Raw genomic sequence first — 23782 nt, forward strand, 5'->3', positions numbered from 1 at the left:
CTTCGTGGTATAAGCTAGAATTATTGGTGGCCTTTCCTGAGATCCGGAGCGTCTAAACCTTGTCTGTGGTATTCTGAGTAGGATCTGGGAAGGGATGACTGTGACGAGCTTCAAACTCGCGAGTGTTGGGCGTAGTGACAGACGCAAAAGGATCAATGTATCCTATTCCGACATGATTGAGAACCGATAGATGATTAGCCATGCGGTGACAACGCATTTGGAACATTTTCACTGAGAGGACGGGAAGTAGCCATTGACAACGGTGATGCCCAACATAAATCTTGCCATGGAAGGAGCCTTGCGTGCATGAAGAAGAAGATAGTAGGAAAGCAGAGATTCAGAAGACAAAGCATCTCGAAAGCCTCAACCTGTTCTTCATTACTGCATAACAAGTTGATGCCAGGGCATCTTGGCCAGTTTCACTGACCTTTTCTTTACTGTTTTTAGGTTAGTTTCATGCATTTCTTTAGGAAATAAGCTAGTTTTGGGTAGATATTCACCTATGCCTTGATTCAAGCATACATTGTGCATTTTACATAATTTCATGAGGATTTTGCATAAGTTTAGTGACAATTATTATGTTGCATTACTCATGACTTGGACTAGAGCTTTGATGCACTTTATTGCTTGATTTCAGGAGCAAAAGAAAGCAAGAAAAGGGGAGGTAACTTGCAAGGTTAATGAGAAAAGTGATTGCCAATAACACTCTCAAAAAGCCATCAATGCCCACGTTAGAAAGTCACGTTAACTAAGTTAACGTGAACTCTAACGTGGAGAAGAGAAGTTGAGCCAACGTTAGTGACACTTAACATTGTCACTAACGTTGGCAATTACTCATAAGTGGCCACGTTAGAAGCCACGTTAACCTAGTTAACGTGACCTCTAACGTTAAGGGGGGAAGAGAAGCCAACGTTAGTGACACTCAACATTGTCACTAACGTTGGCCTATGATGCAAAGTACCACGTTAACTCCCACGTTAACATGGTTAACGTGGGAACTAACGTAAGGGATGAAGAGTTGTCGACAACGTTAGTGACACTCAACATTGTCACTAACGTTGAAGCAACCACACAACCCCCAAGAGTCACGTTAACTTCCACGTTAACTTGGTTAACGTGGATGCTAACGATGAGGAATGAAGGATGAACCAACGTTAGTGACACTCAACATTGTCACTAACGTTGGGATGGCTAAAGATGGCCACGTTAGAAGCCACGTTAACCTAGTTAACGTGGACTCTAACGTGAGACCTAGGGGCACATTGGAACATTAGTGACAATGTTGAATGTCACTAACGTTCTCGAAGGATGGCAAGGGCCATGTTAGAAGCCACGTTAACCTAGTTAACGTGGGCTTTAACGTGAAGCAAGAAGGGGCACACTGGAACGTTAGTGATAATGTTGAGTGTCACTAACGTTCTCGAAGGTTCACAAGGCAACGTTAAAAGCCACGTTAACCTAGTTAACGTGGGTTTTAACGTGAGGCAAAGGGGTGCATTGGAACGTTAGTGACAATGTTAAGTGTCACTAACGTTCTCGAACTATTATTCTCACTAAATATTAACACCCCTAACGTCCTGAACTAAAGTCTCCGCCCACTTCGCACTTTCTCTCTGCAAGTAAAGCCAAGCCCAAATAAAGAAAGGAACTGCTTCAAACTCAAGATCCAAAGGCCCAAGACTTGAAGAATCACATTAGAAGTGAGAAGAGTAGTATATATAGGAGTAGCTTTGAATTGAGAAGGAGTTCGGGAAGGCTGGGAAAAAGAGAACTACTCTCTGTATTTACTTTCTTTGCAATTTCTAGTTTTATGATGTATTCTCCATCTTTGTTTTCATTTTCAAGAGCTATGAACAACTAAACCCCTTTCATTGGGTTAGGGAGCTCTGTTGTAATTTGATAGATCAATACTAATTTTCATTATTCTTCTTCTATCTTTCCTCTTGATTTTACTTGAAAGCTTTCGATCTTCATCCAATTGAGTAGTTATCTTGGAAGAGAAGCTATTCAAACTTGGATCTCTTTTGAACCTTGAAAGAGGAATGAAGAGATCAAGCTAGAAATGCTTTCTCATGCTGGACCAAATTGGGTTTAGATGGGTATGTGACTATAACCCTCTCAACACTTGATTTGGGAAATGCATGTGGTATAATCAGTGACCATACTTCATCTCTTCTCATGAGCAATTGACCAAGGAATTGGCTATTGATCAAGATTTGAGAGATTGAATTGCAAGAAATTGTAATTCAATCACTTAAGATTGCCAAGGAGATCAATGAGTGCATTGATTGAGGAAGAGATGAAAATGAACTTGATCCGGAGAATTGCAACATCTCCTAAGCCCAATGAACTCCCCATCTCTGATCTTACCCATTATCTTTAATTTCTGCTATTTACTTTTATGAGCAAATCCCCCATTCCCATTTACAATTCTGTATTTTATTTTCAGTAATTTACTTTCAGTTCTTTAATTCTAGCATTTACTTTTCTGTTATTTACATTCCCGCCATTTTATTTTCTGCAACTCTTAACCCAAATTCTGGATTCGCTCAACTAGAACATTCTTCTAATTAAAGTTGCTTGATCAATCAATCCCTGTGGGATTCGACCTCACTCTATTGTGAGTTTTTACATGACGACAACTTCGGTACACTTGCCGAAGGGAGATTTGTTGAGAGACAAGTTTTCCGTGCATCAAGTTTATGGCGCCGTTGCCGGGGATTGATTGTGCATCAACAATGATTAAATTGGAAGATCACTAGATTGAGCATTTTTATTTTGTGAATTATATTTTTCTGTTTGAGTAATTTACATTTTGTTTCAGTTAAACTTCTTCCCTTCCCCCTCTACTCTTTTGTTTTTCTTTGTTATTTTCAATTCTGTTTGCTAACCCACTAACTATTTGATATATTGCATCACCCACAACTACCAGTAATTCTGACACAAATACTATCTGTACTTATTTTCTTTACTTGTACTTGTTGGTTGTATGACAGGGAGAAGAAGCGGGGCTTCAACTTCCTTTGATTCTGAACCTGAGAGAACCTTCCTTAGACTAAGGAGGGAGGCAAAAGAAAAACGAGTAGTTGGTGCTAAAGAAGAGGAGGAACACTTTGAGGAATACTTTGAACCAAACATGGAAGAAAACATGGAAAATCATCATGAAGAAGAGACTCACAACCATGGCAAAGGAGGTGGAGCAAATCATGCTGGGGAGGATAGAAGAGTTTTGGGCTCTTACATTAATCCAAACCCAGGCAATTGTGGAAGTAGCATCCAAAAGTCAACAATCCATGCCAACAACTTTGAACTTAAACCACAGCTCATCACCCTTGTCCAGAACAACTGTTCGTTTGGAGGAGGTGTTCAAGAAGACCCCAATCAACATTTGACCACCTTCCTGAGAATATGTGACGTAGTGAAATCTAATGGTGTTCATCCTGACGCCTATAGACTGCTCTTATTTCCTTTCTCACTCAGGGACAAGGCAGCCAAGTGGCTGGAATCCTTCCCAAGGGAGAGCTTGACAACTTGGGAGGATGTGGTGAACAAATTCTTAGCAAGATTCTACCCTCCTCAACGAATCGATAGGCTGAGAGCTGAGGTTCAAACTTTCAGGCAACAAGATGGTGAGACTCTGTATGAAGCATGGGAGAGGTTCAAGGACTTGACAAGGAGGTGTCCACCTGACATGTTCAATGAATGGGTCCAGCTGCACATTTTCTATGAAGGTCTCTCTTATGAGTCAAAGAAGGCCGTGGACCATTCATCTGGAGGATCCTTGAACAAGAAGAAGACCATTGAGGAAGCCATAGATGTTATTGAAACAGTAGCAGAAAACGACTACTTCTATGCTTCCGAAAGAGGGAACACAAGAGGAGTGATGGAGCTAAACAATGTAGATGCTCTGTTGCCCCAAAACAAGCTCATTACCCAACAGCTGGCTGACCTCACCAAGAAGATGGAGAGGAACCAAGTAGCAGCAATCTCATCTTCATCAACAATCCAAGAAGGGCTGAATGAAGAAGCAGAAGGGAGTCAGGAGCAAGCCAACTACATTGGAAATTCACCAAGGAAAAACTATGATCCATACTCCAAAACTTACTACCCTGGATGGAGAAACCACCCAAACTTTGGGTGGGAAAGTGAGCAAGATCAAAACCAAGACCAGAGACGTTACAACTCCAACAACAATGCAGCTCACCAGCAATTCACCAGAGGACATCTCAACACCCCCACAACAACACTTCTCCACACACTTATCAAAACCAAAACAGCACATCTGCTTCGAACCACTCATCAATTAATGACAAGCTCTCTAAGATTGAAGCCTTACTTGAAGGAATAAGCCAAGAGATTTAATAAAATAAGGTGTTCAAAGAGGAGGTGCGAGCCAATATTAAGAACCAGGGAGAGACCATTAGGAAACTGGAATTCCAGGTGGGATATTTAGCTGAGAAGATTCCCAAACCTACTGATAGCTTCCCAAGTGACACGGAGAAAAACCCCAAGGGAGAAGCAAAGAAAGTAAGATGGGAAGATTGCAAAATGGTCACTACAAGAGATCAAGAGATTGAAGACAAGCAAGGCACAATGTACAAATAACCTGAAGACAACTCAACAAAGGAGGAGAATAGAGATCACAAAGAACCAGAAATCTCACAACAAGAGCTGCTGAAGCTCTATGCACCATTCCCTCAACTGCTCAATGGTGCTGTGGGAAAGAGAATATACTCAAGGTTCCTAGACTTGTTTGCATCTCTGCATGTAAACATACCATTCATTAAGGCAATTCAACAAATGCATGCATTCATCAAGTATATGAAGGAACTTCTTCCCAGGAAAAGCTCACTCAAAAGAGGCCAGACTATAGTGATGAACAAGGAATGTAGTGCCCTTATTCAACCTGAGCTGCCTACGAAAAGAAGGGACCCAGGGAGTTTTCACATCCCTTGTGCCATAGGTGAAACTATGTTCGATAGAGCACTATGTGATTTGGGGGCCAGCATCAACTTACTGCCTTTATCCCTGGTGAAGAGGCTGCAGATTAATGAGATAATGCCCACAGATGTAATCATCAGACTGGCTGACAAAACTCAAAAGCAAGCAGTAGGAGTGGTGGAAAATGTGTTGCTAAAGGTTGGGAAGTACTTTCTCCCAATAGACTTTGTCATTCTGGACATGGAAGAGAGTCACACTCACCCAATCATATTGGGAAGACCATTCCTAGCTACAGCCAGAGCACTTATCGATGTAGAGAAAGGGGAGCTAATATTGAGAATCCATGATGAAAGACTCAGCTTCAATATCTTCAAACTCTCACAAGAAACAGATCAAGAGGACAAGGAACTAAGCACAAATGATAAGGAGACACTGAAGGAGGAGACAAGCACCGAAGCACAGCCAGTTCATTCTGAAACCCCCTCAATTGATAAACAAGGAAAACAGCAAATGCCACAGCTCAAAGAAAAGTTGGAGGAACCCAAACCTCTAGAGGCAGGCGAAGACAGCATCACAACTCCTTGGAGAAAAGAGATCACCAAGGGGAAGGCAACCTCAAAAGAAACAAAGAACAAGGTACCAAGGAGATGGAGGAACAAGAAGATCCCTACGGAAGATTTCTCTCCAGGGGATAGAGTTGTCTCAGCTTACTTCCTAGATATTCCCCCTAATCTCCCTACTGTACCATCTCAGTTACCTAAGGTCTTCACTATCAACAGAGTTCTTTCCCTGGAACATGTGGAGATCATTGATCCAACCAATGGATACAAGTCCACAGCAAGAGGGGAGGACTTTAAGCACTACCAACCACCCTGATGAAGGAAAAACGTCAAGCTAGTGACGCTAAAGAAGCGCTTCATGGGAGGCAACCCATGTTTTATATGTTTTTAAAAAATAATGAATAAATCAATGTTTATGAATTTCAACCCAAACTTGACAAACATTTGGTGAAATCTTTATCATGCAGTATATAGTGAAGAACAAGTTTGGTGTTCAAAGCAAGCCAAGATGCATGCTAGTCTTGGTAGCTTTGAACAAAAACTTTTCATCACATTACTTCAAACTAAGTTTGGTGTCACCCCATGGTGCCACCAAAATGCATATAAGGACCCACCAATAGTTAGTTAGTTAGTTGGAATTCATAAATGAACAATCAAATCCTTTCTTTCATTTTATTCTAGCCATAGAGTTTCAATTTTTTTTATGATATTAATTGCCTTATTTTAAATCTTTATAGGAGAGGAAAAGAAGCATGAAAAGAGCATGGACATCCACAATAGTAAAAGGTGGTGGAGTTCCTTCTTTGTTCCATCTTTCTCTATGTCTTAAAATAAGGAAGATCTTGTATGAAATAGAACTTGCTTCCATGTTATGTTAAACCTTTTTCAATCATGTCTTTTAAGTTTGTGGTATTGAATAGGTCTATGTGCACTAGTCTTTATGTTACTGCACCATCACTTAACTTACTTGTATGCTTGTCCCTTTAAATCAAATAAAAAGAGAATGAGTGTTTTTAAAAGACCAGAAGTAGAGTTCATATTGTGGAAGTGCATTCATGAATCTTTGGGGTAGTCATAAGTTAGCTAAGTTAGTTCAACCACAAGGCTGGGATGACAATTATATGGCCTGAATACTTTGCTTTGGATACACTCATGAGACTAAGTTAATAACAAGATCCTAAGAAGAGAAAAGGGAAAGAACAATGGAAGTGAAAAACAAAAGAAAAAGAGTAAACAATAAGGCTAGGCATCAATGGTTTTAATCTTGAGGCAAGTGTCTGTGGTGCTCCTGTGTGAGGGATCTACTTGGATGAATAAGCTCTTAGGGGTGCCTTATCACCTGGTAACTTGGGTTAACTAACTCGGGATTATCAGCTGAAAGTCCACTATCAAGAGTAACCTTCACTACAGAGCATTTAGTAACCCAAAGAGGTGCTGGACACCAAGGTCTCAAGAAAAGAAAATAAACAAACTATATGCCTGTGGTGTGTATGTATGGGGGATAGGCTTGAGGGAGTAAGTCCTTAGGGGTGTCTCAACACCTAGCACCTTGAACTAACTGGTTCGGGAGTGTTAGCTGAAAGCTTATCTTAAAGAGTTGCCCCCTTACAGAGCACTTAGCCTAAATAACACAAACAACCCTTGAAATAACAATAAAAGGATCAATGAATAAAAGTCTCATGGGATATAAACAAAGTGGGTGTTTTAGGACATGATAAAGGTCTGAAAGCTAGTAATGGAATGAACCTAAGTTGCTATGCATGAAACAACCATAAAATCAGTAACATGACTTCCACAAGAATGACTCATTCCTCTGGACATTTCATTCATCATTCTCTTGTTCTAGTACTTGCTTAGGGACAAGCAAGCTTTAAGTTTGGTGTTGTGATGCCAGGGGATCTTGGCCAGTTTCACTGACCTTTTCTTTACTGTTTTTAGGTTAGTTTCATGCATTTCTTTAGGAAATAAGCTAGTTTTGGGTAGATATTCACCTATGCTTTGATTCAAGCATACATTGTGCATTTTACATAATTTCATGAGGATTTTGCATAAGTTTAGTGATAATTATTATGTTGCATTACTCATGACTTGGACTAGAGCTTTGATGCACTTTATTGCTTGATTTCAGGAGCAAAAGGAAGCAAGAAAAGGGGAGGTAACTTGCAAGGTTAATGAGAAAAGTGATTGCCAATAACACTCTCAAAAAGCCATCAATGCCCACGTTAGAGAGTCACGTTAACTAAGTTAACGTGAACTCTAACGTGGAGAAGAGAAGTTGAGCCAACGTTAGTAACACTTAACATTGTCACTAACGTTGGCAATTACTCATAAGTGGCCACGTTAGAAGCCACGTTAAGTAGATTAACGTGGCCTCTAACGTTAAGGGGGGAAGAGAAGCCAACGTTAGTGACACTCAATATTGTCACTAACGTTGGCCTATGATGCAAAGTACCACGTTAACTCCCACGTTAACTTGGTTAACGTGGGAACTAACGTAAGGGATGAAGAGTTGTCGACAACATTAGTGACACTCAACATTGTCACTAACGTTGAAGCAACCACAGAACCCCCAAGTGTCACGTTAACTTCCACATTAACTTGGTTAACGTGGAAGCTAACGATGAGGAATGAAGGATGAACCATCGTTAGTGACACTCAACATTGTCACTAACGTTGGGATGGCTAAAGATGGCCACGGTAGAAGCCACGTTAACCTAGTTAACATGGACTCTAACGTGAGACCTAGGGGCACATTGGAACGTTAGTGACAATGTTGAATGTCACTAACGTTCTCGAAGGATGGCAAGGGCCACGTTAGAAGCCACGTTAACCTAGTTAACGTGGGCTTTAACGTGAAGCAAGAAGGGGCACACTGGAACATTAGTGATAATGTTGAGTGTCACTAACGTTCTCGAAGGTTCACAAGGCAACGTTAAAAGCCACGTTAACCTAGTTAACGTAGGTTTTAACGTGAGGCAAAGGGGTGCATTGGAACGTTAGTGACAATGTTAAGTGTCACTAACGTTCTCGAACTATTATTCTCACTAAATATTAACACCCCTAACGTCCTGAACTAAAGTCTCCGCCCACTTCGCACTTTCTCTCTGCAAGTAAAGCCAAGCCCAAATAAAGAAAGGAACTGCTTCAAACTCAAGATCCAAAGGCCCAAGACTTGAAGAATCACACTAGAAGCTGAGAAGAGTAGTATATATAGGAGTAGCTTTGAATTGAGAAGGAGTTCGGGAAGGCTGGGAAAAAGAGAACTACTCTCTGTATTTACTTTCTTTGCAATTTCTAGTTTTATGATGTATTCTCCATGTTTGTTTTCATTTTCAAGAGCTATGAACAACTAAACCCCTTTCATTGGGTTAGGGAGCTCTGTTGTAATTTGATGGATCAATACTAATTTTCATTATTCTTCTTCTATCTTTCCTCTTGATTTTACTTGAAAGCTTTCGATCTTCATCCAATTGAGTAGTTATCTTGGAAGAGAAGCTATTCAAACTTGGATCTCTTTTGAACCTTGAAAGAGGAATGAAGAGATCAAGCTAGAAATGCTTTCTCATGCTGGACCAAATTGGGTTTGGATGGGTATGTGACTATAACCCTCTCAACACTTGATTTGGGAAATGCATGTGGTATAATCAGTGACCATACTTCATCTCTTCTCATGAGCAATTGACCAAGGAATTGGCTATTGATCAAGATTTGAGAGATTGAATTGCAAGAAATTGTAATTCAATCACTTAAGATTGCCAAGGAGATCAATGAGTGCATTGATTGAGGAAGAGATGAAAATGAACTTGATCCGGAAAATTGCAACATCTCCTAAGCCCAATGAACTCCCCATCTCTGATCTTACCCATTCTCTTTAATTTCTGCTATTTACTTTTATGAGCAAATCCCCCATTCCCATTTACAATTCTGCATTTTATTTTCAGTCATTTACTTCCAGTTCTTTAATTCTAGCATTTACTTTTCTGTTATTAACATTCCCGCCATTTTATTTTCTGCAACTCTCAACCCAAATTCTGGATTCGCTCAACTAGAACATTCTTCTAATTAAAGTTGCTTGATCAATCAATCCCTGTGGGATTCGACCTCACTCTATTGTGAGTTTTTACATGACGATAACTTCGGTACACTTGCCGAAGGGAGATTTGTTGAGAGACAAGTTTTCCATGCATCAAGTTTATGGCGCCGTTGCCGGGGATTGATTGTGCATCAACAATGATTAAATTGGAAGATCACTAGATTGAGCATTTTTATTTTGTGAATTACATTTTTCTGTTTGAGTAATTTACTTTTTGTTTCAGTTAAACTTCTTCCCTTCCCCCTCTACTCTTTTGTTTTTCTTTGTTATTTTCAATTCTGTTTGCTAACCCACTAACTGTTTGATATATTGCATCACCCACAACTACCAGTAATTCTGACACAAATACTGTCTGTACTTATTTTCTTTGCTTGTACTTGTTGGTTGTATCACAGGGAGAAGAAGCGGGGCTTCAACTTCCTTTGATTTTGAACCTGAGAGAACCTTCCTTAGACTAAGGAGGGAGGCAAAAGAAAAACGAGTAGTTGGTGCTGAAGAAGAGGAGGAACACTTTGAGGAATACTTTGAACCAAACATGGAAGAAAACATGGAAAATCATCATGAAGAAGAGACTCACAACCATGGCAAAGGAGGTGGAGCAAATCATGCTGGGGAGGATAGAAGAGTTTTGGGCTCTTACATTAATCCAAACCCAGGCAATTGTGGAAGTAGCATCCAAAAGCCAACAATCCATGCCAACAACTTTGAACTTAAACCACAGCTCATCACCCTTGTCCAGAACAACTGTTCGTTTGGAGGAGGTGTTCAAGAAGACCCAAATCAACATTTGACCACCTTCCTGAGAATATGTGACGTAGTGAAATCTAATGGTGTTCATCCTGACACCTATAGACTGCTCTTATTTCCTTTCTCACTCAGGGACAACGCAGCCAAGTGGCTGGAATCCTTCCCAAGGGAGAGCTTGACGACTTGGGAGGATGTGGTGAACAAATTCTTAGCAAGATTTTACCCTCCTCAACGAATCAATAGGCTGAGAGCTGAGGTTCAAACTTTCAGGCAACAAGATGGTGAGACTCTATATGAAGCATGGAAAAGGTTCAAGGACTTGACAAGGAGGTGTCCACCTGACATGTTCAATGAATGGGTCCAGCTGCACATTTTCTATGAAGGTCTCTCTTATGAGTCAAAGAAGGCCGTGGACCATTCATCTGGAGGATCCTTGAACAAGAAGAAGACCATTGAGGAAGCCATAGATGTTATTGAAACAGTAGCAAAAAACGACTACTTCTATACTTCCGAAAGAGGGAACACAAGAGGAGTGATGGAGCTAAACAATATAGATGCTCTGTTGGCCCAAAACAAGCTCATTACCCAGCAGCTGGCTGACCTCACCAAGAAGATGGAGAGGAATCAAGTAGCAGCAATCTCATCTTCATCAACAATCCAAGAAGGGGTGAATGAAGAAGCAGAAGGGAGTCAGGAGCAAGCCAACTACATTGGGAATTCACCAAGGAAAAACTATGATCCATACTCCAAAACTTACAACCCTGGATGGAGAAACCACCCAAACTTTGGGTGGGGAAGTGAGCAAGATCAAAAGCAAGACCAGAGATGTTACAACTCCAACAACAATGCAGCTCACCAGCAATTCACCCAGAGGACATCTCAACACCCCCACAACAATACTTCTCCACACACTTATCAAAACCAAAACAGCACATCTGCTCTGAACCACTCATCAATTGATGACAAGCTCTCTAAGATTGAAGCCTTACTTGAAGGAATAAGCCAAGAGATTCAAGAAAATAAGGTGTTCAAAGAGGAGGTGGGAGCCAATATTAAGAACCAGGGAGAGACCATTAGGAAGCTGGAATTCCAGGTGGGATATTTAACTGAGAAGATTCCCAAACCTACTGATAGCTTCCCAAGTGACACGGAGAAAAACCCTAAGGAAGAAGCAAAGAAAGTAAGATGGGAAGATTGCAAAATGGTCACTACAAGTGATCAAGAGATTGAAGACAAGCAAGGCACAATGTACAAACAACCTGAAGACAACTCAACAAAGGAGGAGGATAGAGATCACAAAGAACCAGAAATCTCACAACAAGAGCTGCTGAAGCTCTATGCACCAATCCCTCAACTGCTCAATGGTGCTGTGGGAAAGAGAATATACTCAAGGTTCCTAGACTTGTTTGCATCTCTGCATGTAAACATACCATTCATTAAGGCAATTCAACAAATGCCTGCATTCATCAAGTATATAAAGGAACTTCTTCCCAGGAAAAGCTCACTCAAAGGAGGCCAGACTATAGTGATGAACAAGGAATGTAGTGCCCTTATTCAACCTGAGCTGCCTACAAAAAGAAGAGACCCAGGGAGTTTTCACATCCCTTGTGCCATAGGTGAAACTATGTTCGATAGAGCACTATGTGATTTGGGGGCCAGCATCAACTTACTGCCTTTATCCCTGGTGAAGAGGCTGCAGATTAATGAGATAATTCCCACAGATGTAATCATCAGACTGGCTGACAAAACTCAAAAGCAAGCAGTAGGAGTGGTGGAAAATGTGTTGCTAAAGGTTGGGAAGTACTTTCTCCCAATAAACTTTGTCATTCTGGACATGGAAGAGAGTCACACTCACCCAATCATATTGGGAAGACCATTCCTAGCTACAGCCAGAGCACTTATTGATGTTGAGAAAGGGGAGCTAATATTGAGAATCCATGATGAAAGACTCAGCTTCAATATCTTCAAACTCTCACAAGAAACAGATCAAGAGGACAAGGAACTAAGCACAAATGATAAGGAGACACTGAAGGAGGAGACAAGCACCGAAGCACAGCCAGTTCATTCTGAAACCCCCTCAATTGATAAACAAGGAAAACAGCAAATGCCACAGCTCAAAGAAAAGTTGGAGGAACCCAAACCTCTAGAGGCAGGCGAAGACAGCATCACAACTCCTTGGAGAAAAGAGATCACCAAGGGGAAGGCAACCTCAAAAGAAACAAAGAAGAAGGTACCAAGGAGATGGAGGAACAAGAAGATCCCTACGGAAGATTTCTCTCCAGGGGATAGAGTTGTCTCAGCTTACTTCCTAGATATTCCCCCTAATCTCCCTACTGTACCATCTCAGTTACCTAAGGTCTTCACTATCAACAGAGTTCTTTCCCTGGAACATGTGGAGATCATTGATCCAACCAATGGATACAAGTCCACAGCAAGAGGGGAGGACTTTAAGCACTACCAACCACCCTGATGAAGGAAAAACGTCAAGCTAGTGACGCTAAAGAAGCGCTTCATAGGAGGCAACCCATGTTTTATATGTTTTTAAAAAATAATGAATAAATCAATGTTTATGAATTTCAACCCAAACTTGACAAACATTTGGTAAAATCTTTATCATGCAGTATATAGTGAAGAACAAGTTTGGTGTTCAAAGCAAGCCAAGATGCATGCTAGTCTTGGGAGCTTTGAACAAAAACTTTTCATCACATTGCTTCAAACTAAGTTTGGTGTCACCCCATGGTGCCACCAAAATGCATATAAGGACCCACCAATAGTTAGTTAGTTAGTTGGAATTCATAAATGAACAATCAAATCCTTTCTTTCATTTTATTCTAGCCGTAGAGTTTCAATTTTTTTTATGATATTAATTGCCTTATTTTAAATTTTTATAGGACAGGAAAAGAAGCATGAAAAGAGCATGGACATCCACAATAGTAAAAGGTGGTGGAGTTCCTTCTTTGTTCCATCTTTCTCTATGTCTTAAAATAAGGAAGATCTTGTATGAAATAGAACTTGCTTCCATGTTATGTTAAACCTTTTTCAATCATGTCTTTTAAGTTTGTGGTATTGAATAGGTCTATGTGCACTAGTCTTTATGTTACTGCACCATCACTTAACTTACTTGTATGCTTGTCCCTTTAAATCAAATAAAAAGAGAACGAGTGTTTTTAAAAGACCAGAAGTAGAGTTCATATTGTGGAAGTGCATTCATGAATCTTTGGGGTAGTCATAAGTTAGCTAAGTTGGTTCAACCACAAGGCTGGGATGACAATTATATGGCCTGAATACTTTGCTTTGGATACACTCATGAGACTAAGTTAATAACAAGATCCTAAGAAGAGAAAAGGGAAAGAACAATGGAAGTGAAAAACAAAAGAAAAAGAGTAAGCAATAAGGTAGGCATCAATGGTTTTAATATTGAGGCAAGTGTCTGTGGTGCTCCTGTGTGAGGGATCTACTTGGATGAATAAGCTCTTAGGGGTGCCTTATCATCTGGTAACTTGGGTTAACTAACTCGGGATTATCAGCTGAAAGTCCACTATCAAGAGTAACCTTCACTACAGAGCATTTAGTAACCCAAAGAGGTGCTGGACACCAAGGTCTCAAGAAAAGAAAATAAACAAACTATATGCCTGTGGTGTGTATGTATGGGGGATAGGCTTGAGGGAGTAAGTCCTTAGGGGTGTCTCAACACCTAGCACCTTGAACCAACTGGTTCGGGAGTGTTGGCTGAAAGCTTATCTTAAAGAGTTGCCCCCTTACAGAACACTTAGCCTAAATAACACAAACAACCCTTGAAATAACAATAAAAGGATCAATGAATAAAAGTCTCATGGGATATAAACAAAGTGGGTGTTTTAGGATATGATAATGGTCTGAAAGCTAGTAATGGAATGAACCTAAGTTGCTATGCATGAAACCACCATAAAATCAGTAACATGACTTCCACAAGAATGACTCATTCCTCTGGACATTTCATTCATCATTCTCTTGTTCCATTACTTGCTTAGGGACAAGTAAGCTTTAAGTTTGGTGTTGTGATGCCAGGGCATCTTGGCCAGTTTCACTGACCTTTTCTTTACTGTTTTTAGGTTAGTTTCATGCATTTCCTTAGGAAATAAGCTAGTTTTGGGTAGATATTCACCTATGCCTTGATTCAAGCATACATTGTGCAGTTTACATAATTTCATGAGGATTTTGCATAAGTTTAGTGACAATTATTATGTTGCATTACTCATGACTTGGACTAGAGCTTTGATGCACTTTATTGCTTGATTTCAGGAGCAAAGGGAAGCAAGAAAAGGGGAGGTAACTTGCAAGGTTAATGAGAAAAGTGATTGCCAATAACACTCTCAAAAAGCCATCAATGCCCACATTAGAGAGTCACGTTAACTAAGTTAACGTGAACTCTAACGTGGAGAAGAGAAGTTGAGCCAACGTTAGTAACACTTAACATTGTCACTAACGTTGGAAATTACTCATAAGTGGCCACGTTAGAAGCCACGTTAACCTAGTTAACGTGGCCTCTAACGTTAAGGGGGGAAGAGAAGCCAACATTAGTGACACTCAACATTGTCACTAACGTTGGCCTATGATGCAAAGTACCAAGTTTTTGGCGCCGTTACCAAGGAATGAACAATCACGATTTTGCATACCATTCCTCTAAACTACTAAAGCGAGGGAAAGTACATTCTAGGTCTTCAAAACTTCAAGTAAGGTAGAACGTCATTAAAAGGTGGAACATCTTCTACTACTCCTCTGCACGATCATACATCATCTTAGAGTATATCGCTGGTAGTTTATTGAGTGGTTGTATAACACCAACATCGTACGGAGGACTTAGGTTAAAGTTCATAGATAAATGGGGCATAGATGTCGGCTGGTCCCACGGTATATACATATAAACAAATAACGGAGTTCACTCTGGACTCAGAAGACAACCTAGAGCGGAATCCTCTTTGCGGAATGATCATCAACGAACTACGGAAGGGTATTCTTGCTTCCATCTGAAGGAGGAAGTGGGAGAGAAGGGGTAAGAACTGGGGAGTTCTTAGCAGGGCCAGGGTTATTAGTTAAGTTCATTAATTCTGTGTTGTTTAGCAGACAAATAGCAAAATATAGAGAAGCAGTGAACAGAAGATACAGATAAATAGGAAAAATAGAGAAAATAAAAAGCAGAACACAAATAGATGAATACAAGAAAATAAACACAGACACAGAGGATGAAATACAAACAAAGGAAGCATACATTCATACAACAATCATAACAGAGAAAATGCACAACCATGTATGATGCTTGTCTAGCCCTAGTGCAAGTAATGAGTTCATTTGTCGGTTACATACTCGGACCCGACGTTACCCAGAGTCCTCTGACCAGGTAAGGCTTCCCCGTTGGCAATACCTAATAAACCCCAATTTTGTGGTTTATCTTGTGCTTAATTTGGGGGATTTTATCAACTTTTCCCATATTTATTCAATAAAATAGCACGGTTTTGCAATTCTCCCTTGATTTGTGCTTAAATTTGAAAACATGCTTTTTAGGCCTTAAAATAGCTAAATTTAATTCACTTTAATTCCATTCGATGCCTTGATATGTTTTTTGAGTCACTTCAGGTTCATAAGGCAAGTATTAGATGGAAGAAGTGAGGAGAAAAGCATGCAAAGTGGGAGAACTCATGAAGAAATGAAGAAACTGCAAAGCTGTCAAGCCTGACCTCCTCACACTCAATTGATCATAACTTGAGCTACAGAGATCCAAATAAGTCGGTTCTAGTTGCGTTGGAAAGCTAACATCCAGGGCTTCAAAATAATATGAAAGTCGCTATAGTTGCCTGACGTCTAGGGACACGCATGCACACTGTACGCGTGCGCGTCGGTGCTACACATGGCCCACTAAAGATGAAATTGCTGGGGGCGATTTCTGAAGCACTTTGGGCCCAATCCAACTCATTTCTGATGCTATTTCATGCAAAATTCAAGCTTGGGCAAGGAGGGAGCAATTGTTTGGTAGTATAGCATCATGTAGGTTAGTTTCTAGAGAGAGAAGCTCCCTCTTCTCTCTTGAATTAGGTTAGGTTAATCTCTCCTAGATCTAGGTTCAATCTCATCTTTTCATCTTGTTTCCTTTATGATTTCTTGCTTCTACACTTTCATTCTCTTAGTTTGTGATGTTAATTTTACTTTTATGCTTCTTTTATGTTCATGGATGCTCATGTTGGATTTAGATCTCTTTAATGCAATTTAATGTTTGATGTTCTTTTAATTGTTAATTTGAGTTGTGGATTTACTTTTCTTGCAATTGGTAGTTGGTAGATTTATTATTCTTGCATTTTTACCAGGCTTTCCTTTATTACCCACCAAGTGTTTGACAAAATGCTTGGCTGGGCTTTAGAGTAGAATTTGAGCAGTCTTGGCTTGGGAAGAGTAATTGTGCAATCTTGAGTCATGAAACCCAACCTATGTTGGTGATCTAGAGTTGTTAGTTAATATCATTTTCAATGACTCTAATCTCTTGCTAATTCAATTAGTGAGTTGATTAGGATTTTTGACTTGAGATTAACTAGTCTTGTTTGACTTTCTCGCATGGAAGATAACTTACACCTTCTTCCAAGGTTGGAGATGACGAAATAAGATAAATTCTTGTTAATTATTGTTATGATTAATGACTAGGTTAGAAAGCCTATATTCTCAACCCTTGCCATGAATGTCTCTCTTTATTAATTGCTTTCTTTAATTGCTCTCTTTACTTTTCTTGTCATTTATTTTATTGCCCCTTCTATCAATCAAAACCCATTGCACCTTTATAGCCAATAATCATTCATTTCATTGCAATTCCTTGTGAGACGACCCGGAGTCTAAATACTTCGGTTAATTTTCATTAGGGTTTGTACTTGTGACAACCAATATTTTTTATGTGAGAATTGTTTGTTGGTTTGGAGCTATGCTTACAACAAAGTTCTTGTTTCTATAAGAGAAATTCTAGACCGACACGACAAAACTCATTATCAATACCCATCGCAAGAGTCCTTTGATTTGCGGGGCAAACTACTGCAAGAGTCCTTTGACTTGCAGGGCGGAGCTAGTTAACTTATATCTGCCCAACACACGCATTCTAAGAGTCCTTTGACTTACAGGAGCATATGCTAGTTATGTGTTTTCTCGACACCTCTGTAAGAGTCCTTTGACTTACAGAATAGCATTATAGGTAAGTATCCCAGGATAACGCTCTCAGTGGTCGTAGCACCATCTATCTGACTGCCTCAGTGTAGCAAATGAACAAACAAATAACTCTGGAGTTGGTGATGAGTGGATAATTCATACCCTTTTTGGCATCATTTTTATATAGTTTTTAGTATGTTTTAGTTACTTTTTATTATATTTTTATTAGTTTTTATTCAAAAATCACATTTCTAGACTTTACTATGAGTTTGTTTGTTTTCTGTGATTTCATGTATTTTCTGGCTGAAATTGAGGGACCTGAGTAAAAATTTGATTAAGAGGCTGAAAAAGGACTGCAGATGCTGTTGGATTCTAACCCTCCTGCACTCGAAGTGGATTTTCTCGAGCTACAGAAGCCCAATTGGTGCGCTCTCAATTGCATTGGAAATTAGACATCTTGGGCTTTCTATCATTATATAATAGTCTATACTTTGCCTGAGATTTGAGGGCCCAAACTGGCGCTAAAAGCCAGCCAAAAACTTTCTGGCGTAAATCGCCAGAACTGGCACCAAAACTGGAGTTAAACGCCCAAACTGGCACCCAAGCTGGCGGTTAACTACAAGAATGGCCTATGCACATGAAAGCTTCAATGCTTAGCCCAAGCACACACCAAGTGGGCCCTAGGAGTGGATTTTTGCACTATCTGCACTAAGTTGCTTATTTTCTATAATCCCTAGTAACTAGTTTAGTATAAATAGCACTTTTTACTATTGTATTCGCATCTAGCTTATGCCATTTATCACATTTGGAGGCTGGCCATTTGGCCATACCTAGACCTTTTTCTCTTATGTATTTTCTACGGTGGAGTTTCTACACCTCATAGATTAAGGTGCGGAGCTCTGCTGTTCTTCATGAATTAATGCAAGTACTATTGTTTTTCTTTCAATTCACGCCTACTTCTTCTCCAAGATATACTCTTGTACTTAATTCAGTTAAGTCAAAATGAAGGGGTGACCCGTGACAATCACCCACTATCTTTGTTACTCGCTTAGCCAAGATCCGCGTGCCTGACAACTACAAGTGGTCTACATGATGTTCAATGTAGTCATTGGACGACATCTGGAGTATATTCTCTTGGGTCTTTGATCCGCAATTCGCATTGTCTCTCCTGACAACAGAGCATCAGAATCTAAGATCAGAACCTTCGTGGTATAGGCTAGAACCATTGGCAGCCATTCCTGAGATCTGGAAAGTCTAAACCTTATCTGTGGTATTCCGAGTAGAATATGGGAAGGGATGACTGTGACGAGCTTCAAATTTGCGAATGTTGGGTGCAATGACAGTGTGCAAAAGGATAAGGGTCCTATTCCAACGCTAGTGAGAACCGACAGATGATTAGCCGTGCGGTAGCTGTACTTGGTATTTTTCATCCAAGACGAGAAATCCGATAGTTAATTAGCCGTGCAGAGATCGTACCTGGTATTTTTCATCCGAGAGGATCATACAGCATGCCATGGAAGGGAGCACGCATAATTGAAAGAAGACAATAGGAAAGTAGAGGTTCAGAAGCAACAAAGCATCTCCAAACGCTTATCTGAAATTCCCACCAATGAATCACATAAGTATCTTATTTTATTTTATGTTTTATTTAGCTTTTAATTATCGAAACCTCATAACCAATTGAATCCGCCTGACTGAAATTTACAAGATGACCATAGCTTGCTTCAAGCCAACAATCTTCGTGGGATCGACCCTTACTCACGTAAGGTATTACTTGGACGACCCAGTGCACTTGTTGGTTTTTTGTCAAATTTTAAGTTTGGTGTCAATTGCATGTTTTTTATTTTTCTTGAAATTTTTGAAAATTCATGCATTATGTTCTTTATAATCTGTAAGTTGTTTTTGATGATTTTCTTTGTTTAATCTTGTGATTTTCCTGTTTTTTTTTTATATAGTTTTTCATATGCATTTTCGAATTCATAGTGTCTAAACATTAAAAATTTTTAAGTTTGGTATTTTGCATGTCTTTCTTTTCTTAAAAATTTTCAAAAATATATTCTTGATGTTCACCATGATCTTCAAAGTGTTCTTGGTATTCATCTTGACATTCAAAGTGTTCTTGCATGCATTATTTATTTTGATCTTAAATTTTTATGTCTTGTGTCATTTTGTTGTTTTTCTCCCTCTTCATTAAATAAAAAAATAAAAAATAATATCTTTCCCTTATGTTACTAATAAATTTCAAAATTTTGGTTTGATTTGGTCAAAAATTTTTAAAATTTAGTTCTTTTCAAATCTTTTTCAAAATCAAATTTTTTTCATTTTTCTTTCATGTTTTACAAAAATTCTCCAAAATTAATTTTCAAAATCTTTTTCTTAATTTTTATTTCATAATTTTCGAAATCATTGCTAGCATTTAATGTTTTGATTCAAAAATTTCAAGTTGTTACTTGCCTAATAAGAAAGGTTCAATCTTTAAATTCTAGAATCATATCTTTTAATTTCTTGTTAGTCAAGTCATCAACTTTAATTTCAAAAATCAAATCTTCTTAATTTCCATGTCAATCTTTTTCAAAATAAATTTCAATCATATCTTTTTCAGAACTTAATTTCAAAATCTTTTTCTCACTTCTTATCTTTTCAAAGTTTATTTTCAAATCTTTTTTAAAATAAATTTCAATCATATCTTTTTAAATTTTAATTTCAAAATCTTTTTCTAACTTCTTATCTTTTCATAGTTTATTTTCAAATCTTTTTCAATTAACTACATAACTTGTTTGTTTTAATTTTAAAAATTTACTATTTCTTATCTTTTTCAAAATCACCTAACTACTTTTCTCTGTCTCTAATTTTTGAAAACAACTAATAACTTTTTCAAAAATCTTTTTAATTAACTAATTATTTTAAATTTTAATTTTCTTCTGTTTCTTTTAATAAATTCGAATACTAACCAATAATTAAAATAAAAAAATATTTTTCTTTTCTTTTAAATTAATATTCGAATACTCCCTCTCTCATCTCTTTCTATTTATTTATTTACTAACACTTCTCTTCTACTCATAATTCGAACCATCTTCCTCTCTCTGTGTTCGAATTCTTCTTATTCTCTCTCTACCTCATTCTTCTATTCTTCTATTCTTCTACTCACATAAAGGAATCTCTATACTGTGACATAGAGGATTACTCTTCTTTTCTGTTCTCCTCTTTTTCATATGAGTAGGAACAGGGATAAAGACATCCTTGTTGAAGCTGATCCTGAACCTGAAAGGACTTTGAAGATGAAGCAAAGAGAAGCTAAAGCACAACACTCTGGAGAGGATCTTACAAAAATTTTCGAAAAAGGAGTAGACATGGCAGCCGAACCCAATAACAATGGTGGAGATGCAAGGAAGATTCTTGGTGACTTTACTGCACTAAGTTTTTGGCTTTAATAATAACAATGGTGGGAGAAATAGGTTTGGCAATAGAAAGCATTTTCCATCATCATCTCAGCAACAGACAAAGAATTCTAGGCAGAGCCTCTCTGACTTAGCAACCATAGTCTCTGATCTAACTAAGACCACTCACAGTTTCATGACCGAAACAAGGTCCTACATTAGAAATCTGGAGGCACAAATGGGTCAGTTGAGTAAAAGAGTTACTGAGACTCCTCCTAGTACTCTCCCAAAAAATACAGAAGAGAATCCAAAGAGAGAGTGCAAGGCCATCAATATACCCAAAGTGGCCGAACCTATAAAGGAGGAAGAGGCAGTGATTTCCTGTGAGGAAGACCTCAATGGACGTCCACTGACCACTAAGGAGTTCCCTAATGAGGAACCAAAGGAATCTGAGGCTCATAAGAGACCATAGAGATTCCACTGAACTTACTGTTGCCATTCATGAGCTCTGATGAATATTCTTCCTCTGAAAAGGATGAAGATATTATTGAAGAGCAAGTTGCTCAATATCTAGGAGCAATCATGAAGCTGAATGCCAAGTTATTTGGTAATGAGACTTGAGAGGATGAACCTCCATTGCTCATCAATGAACTGAATGCATTGGTTCAACTGAAATTACCTTAGAAGAAACCGGATCCTGAAAAGTTCTTAATACCTTGTACCATAGGCACCATGACCTTTGAGAAGGCTCTGTGTGACCTGGGGTCAGGTATAAACCTCATGCCACTCTCTGTAATGGAGAAACTATGGATCTTTGAGGTACAACCTGCAAGAATCTCACTAGAGATGGCAGACAAATCAAGGAAACAGGCTTATGGACTTCTAGAGGATGTCTTAGTGAAGGTTGAAAGCCTGTACTTCCTTGCTGATTTTATAATCCTAGACACTGGGAAGGAAGAGGATGAATCCATTATCCTTGGAAGACCCTTCCTAGCCACAGCAAGAGCTGTGATTGATGTGGACAGAGGAGAGTTACTCCTTCAATTGAATGAGGACTACCTTGTGTTTAAGGCTCGAGGATCTTCTTCTGTAACCATGGAGAGGAAGCATGAAAAGCTTCTCTCAATACAGAGTCAAACAGAGCCCCCACACTCAACTTCTAAGTTTGGTGTTGGGAGGCCACCATTAAGCTCTAAGTCTCCGTGAAGCTCTCTAAGAGCTCACTATCAAGTTATTGACATTAAAGAAGTGCTAATTGGGAGGCAACCCAATGTTATTTAATTATATTTATTTTTATAGACATTTGTTTTTTATTGTGATTTTATGTTTTCCTTAGGTTGATGATCATGTGGAATCATAAAAACAGCTGCAGAATTAAAGCAAAATAAAAAATAGCATAAAAAATAGCACACCCTGGAGGATAGGCTTACTAGCGTTTAAACGCCAGTAAGGATAGCAAAATGGGCATTTAACACCCATGCAGGCAGTATTCTGGGCATTAAAATGCCAGAATGGGCAGCATTCTGGGCGTTTAACGCTAGAAATGGCAGTATTCTGGGCATTCAGAAAAACGCCCAGTAAAGAAGGAATCCGAGCGTTTAACGCCAGCCAGGGTATCTGGCTGAGCGTTAAACGCCCAAAGAGGCAGACAAGTGGGCGTTAAACGCCAGAATGGATAGCTGATAAACCCCTATTTTATGATTCATCTTGTGCTCAAGTAATTTTATCAATTTTTCACCCACTTATTCATATGAATTGCATGGTTTTATAACTCCTTCCTTATTATGTGATATATGTGAAAACATGTTTCCTATGCCTTAAAAATATTAATTTTAATTATCCTTTATTACCATTCGATGCCGTGACCTATGTGTTAAATAATTTTAGGCTTCATAGGGCAGGAATGGCTTAGAGGACAGAAAGGAAACATGCAAAAATGGAAGGAACGCACAAAATGGAGTTTTGAAGAAAATGGCAGCGACGTGCACGCATGGACGACGCGGACACGTGCCTAGCGCAAAACGCAAACGATGCGTACGCGTGATAAGGAAAAACTACAAATTACACGAACGCGTGACCCACGCGCACGCGTGACGAACGCCACGTGCAAAAAATTGCAGAAGTCACCCCCAGCGATTTCTGGACCCTTTTTCGGCCCAAATCCAAGTCCAGAAACACAGAATAGAAGCTGAAGAATGGGGGATCAACAGAGATAATTCAGACAACATTCATTATTGACAATTATTAGGTTTTAGATGTAGTTTTTAGAGAGAGAGGTTCTCTCCTCTCTCTTAGGTTTTAGGATTAGGATTTCTTTTACTTTATTGTTATTTCTTCAATTCAGGTTCAATGTTTCTTTAATTTATATTCTCTTCTACTTTTATTCATTCTATTACTTTAGTTTGTTTATTTTCCCAAATTGGTTTATGGATTCCTATGTTTAATTTGATTTAATACAATTCGAGGTATTTCAGATTTATAATTGCTTTCTTCTATTTATGATATAAATAATTTGGATTTTTCCCCTTTTGGCTATGGTTGAGTAATTGGTGACACTTGAGTTGTCAAACTCAGCGGTTGATTAAGAATTGGAACTGCTGATTGATTTGGATCCCTCTAAAGCTAGTCTTTCCACAGGAGTTGACTAGGACTTGAGAAATCAAATTGATTAGTCCACTTGACTTTCCTTTATTTAGTAAGGGTTAACTAAGTGGGAGCAATAAACAATTCTCATCACACCTGATAAGGATAACTAGGATAGGATTTCCAGTTCTCTTACATTGCCAAGAGTTTTTCTAATCATTAATGTATTTTTCTTGCCATTTAAATTCTTGTTCTCTATTTCAAAAACCCAAACAATACCTTTTTCCATAACCAATAATAAATCATACTTCCCTGCAATTCCT

The 23782-nt window shown here is 38.9% G+C and overlaps 2 non-coding genes across 2 annotated transcripts; both read right to left on the bottom strand.

The window, feature by feature from the left end:
• Positions 1-3589: 3589 nt before the first annotated feature.
• Positions 3590-3693, bottom strand: LOC148561773 (small nucleolar RNA R71). Its single transcript, XR_015886379.1, has one exon. It is a non-coding gene; the product is annotated as a small nucleolar RNA R71 (small nucleolar RNA).
• A 6889-nt stretch (positions 3694-10582) lies between these two features.
• LOC148561774 (small nucleolar RNA R71) lies at positions 10583-10686 on the bottom strand. The gene has a single exon (XR_015887434.1). It is a non-coding gene; the product is annotated as a small nucleolar RNA R71 (small nucleolar RNA).
• Between the last annotated feature and the right edge of the window lie 13096 nt (positions 10687-23782).

This window comes from Arachis ipaensis, chromosome B6 (assembly GCF_059453495.1).
Source record: "Arachis ipaensis isolate K30076 ecotype BB chromosome B6, ASM5945349v1, whole genome shotgun sequence".
In the NCBI taxonomy this organism is placed as follows: domain Eukaryota; kingdom Viridiplantae; phylum Streptophyta; class Magnoliopsida; order Fabales; family Fabaceae; genus Arachis; species Arachis ipaensis.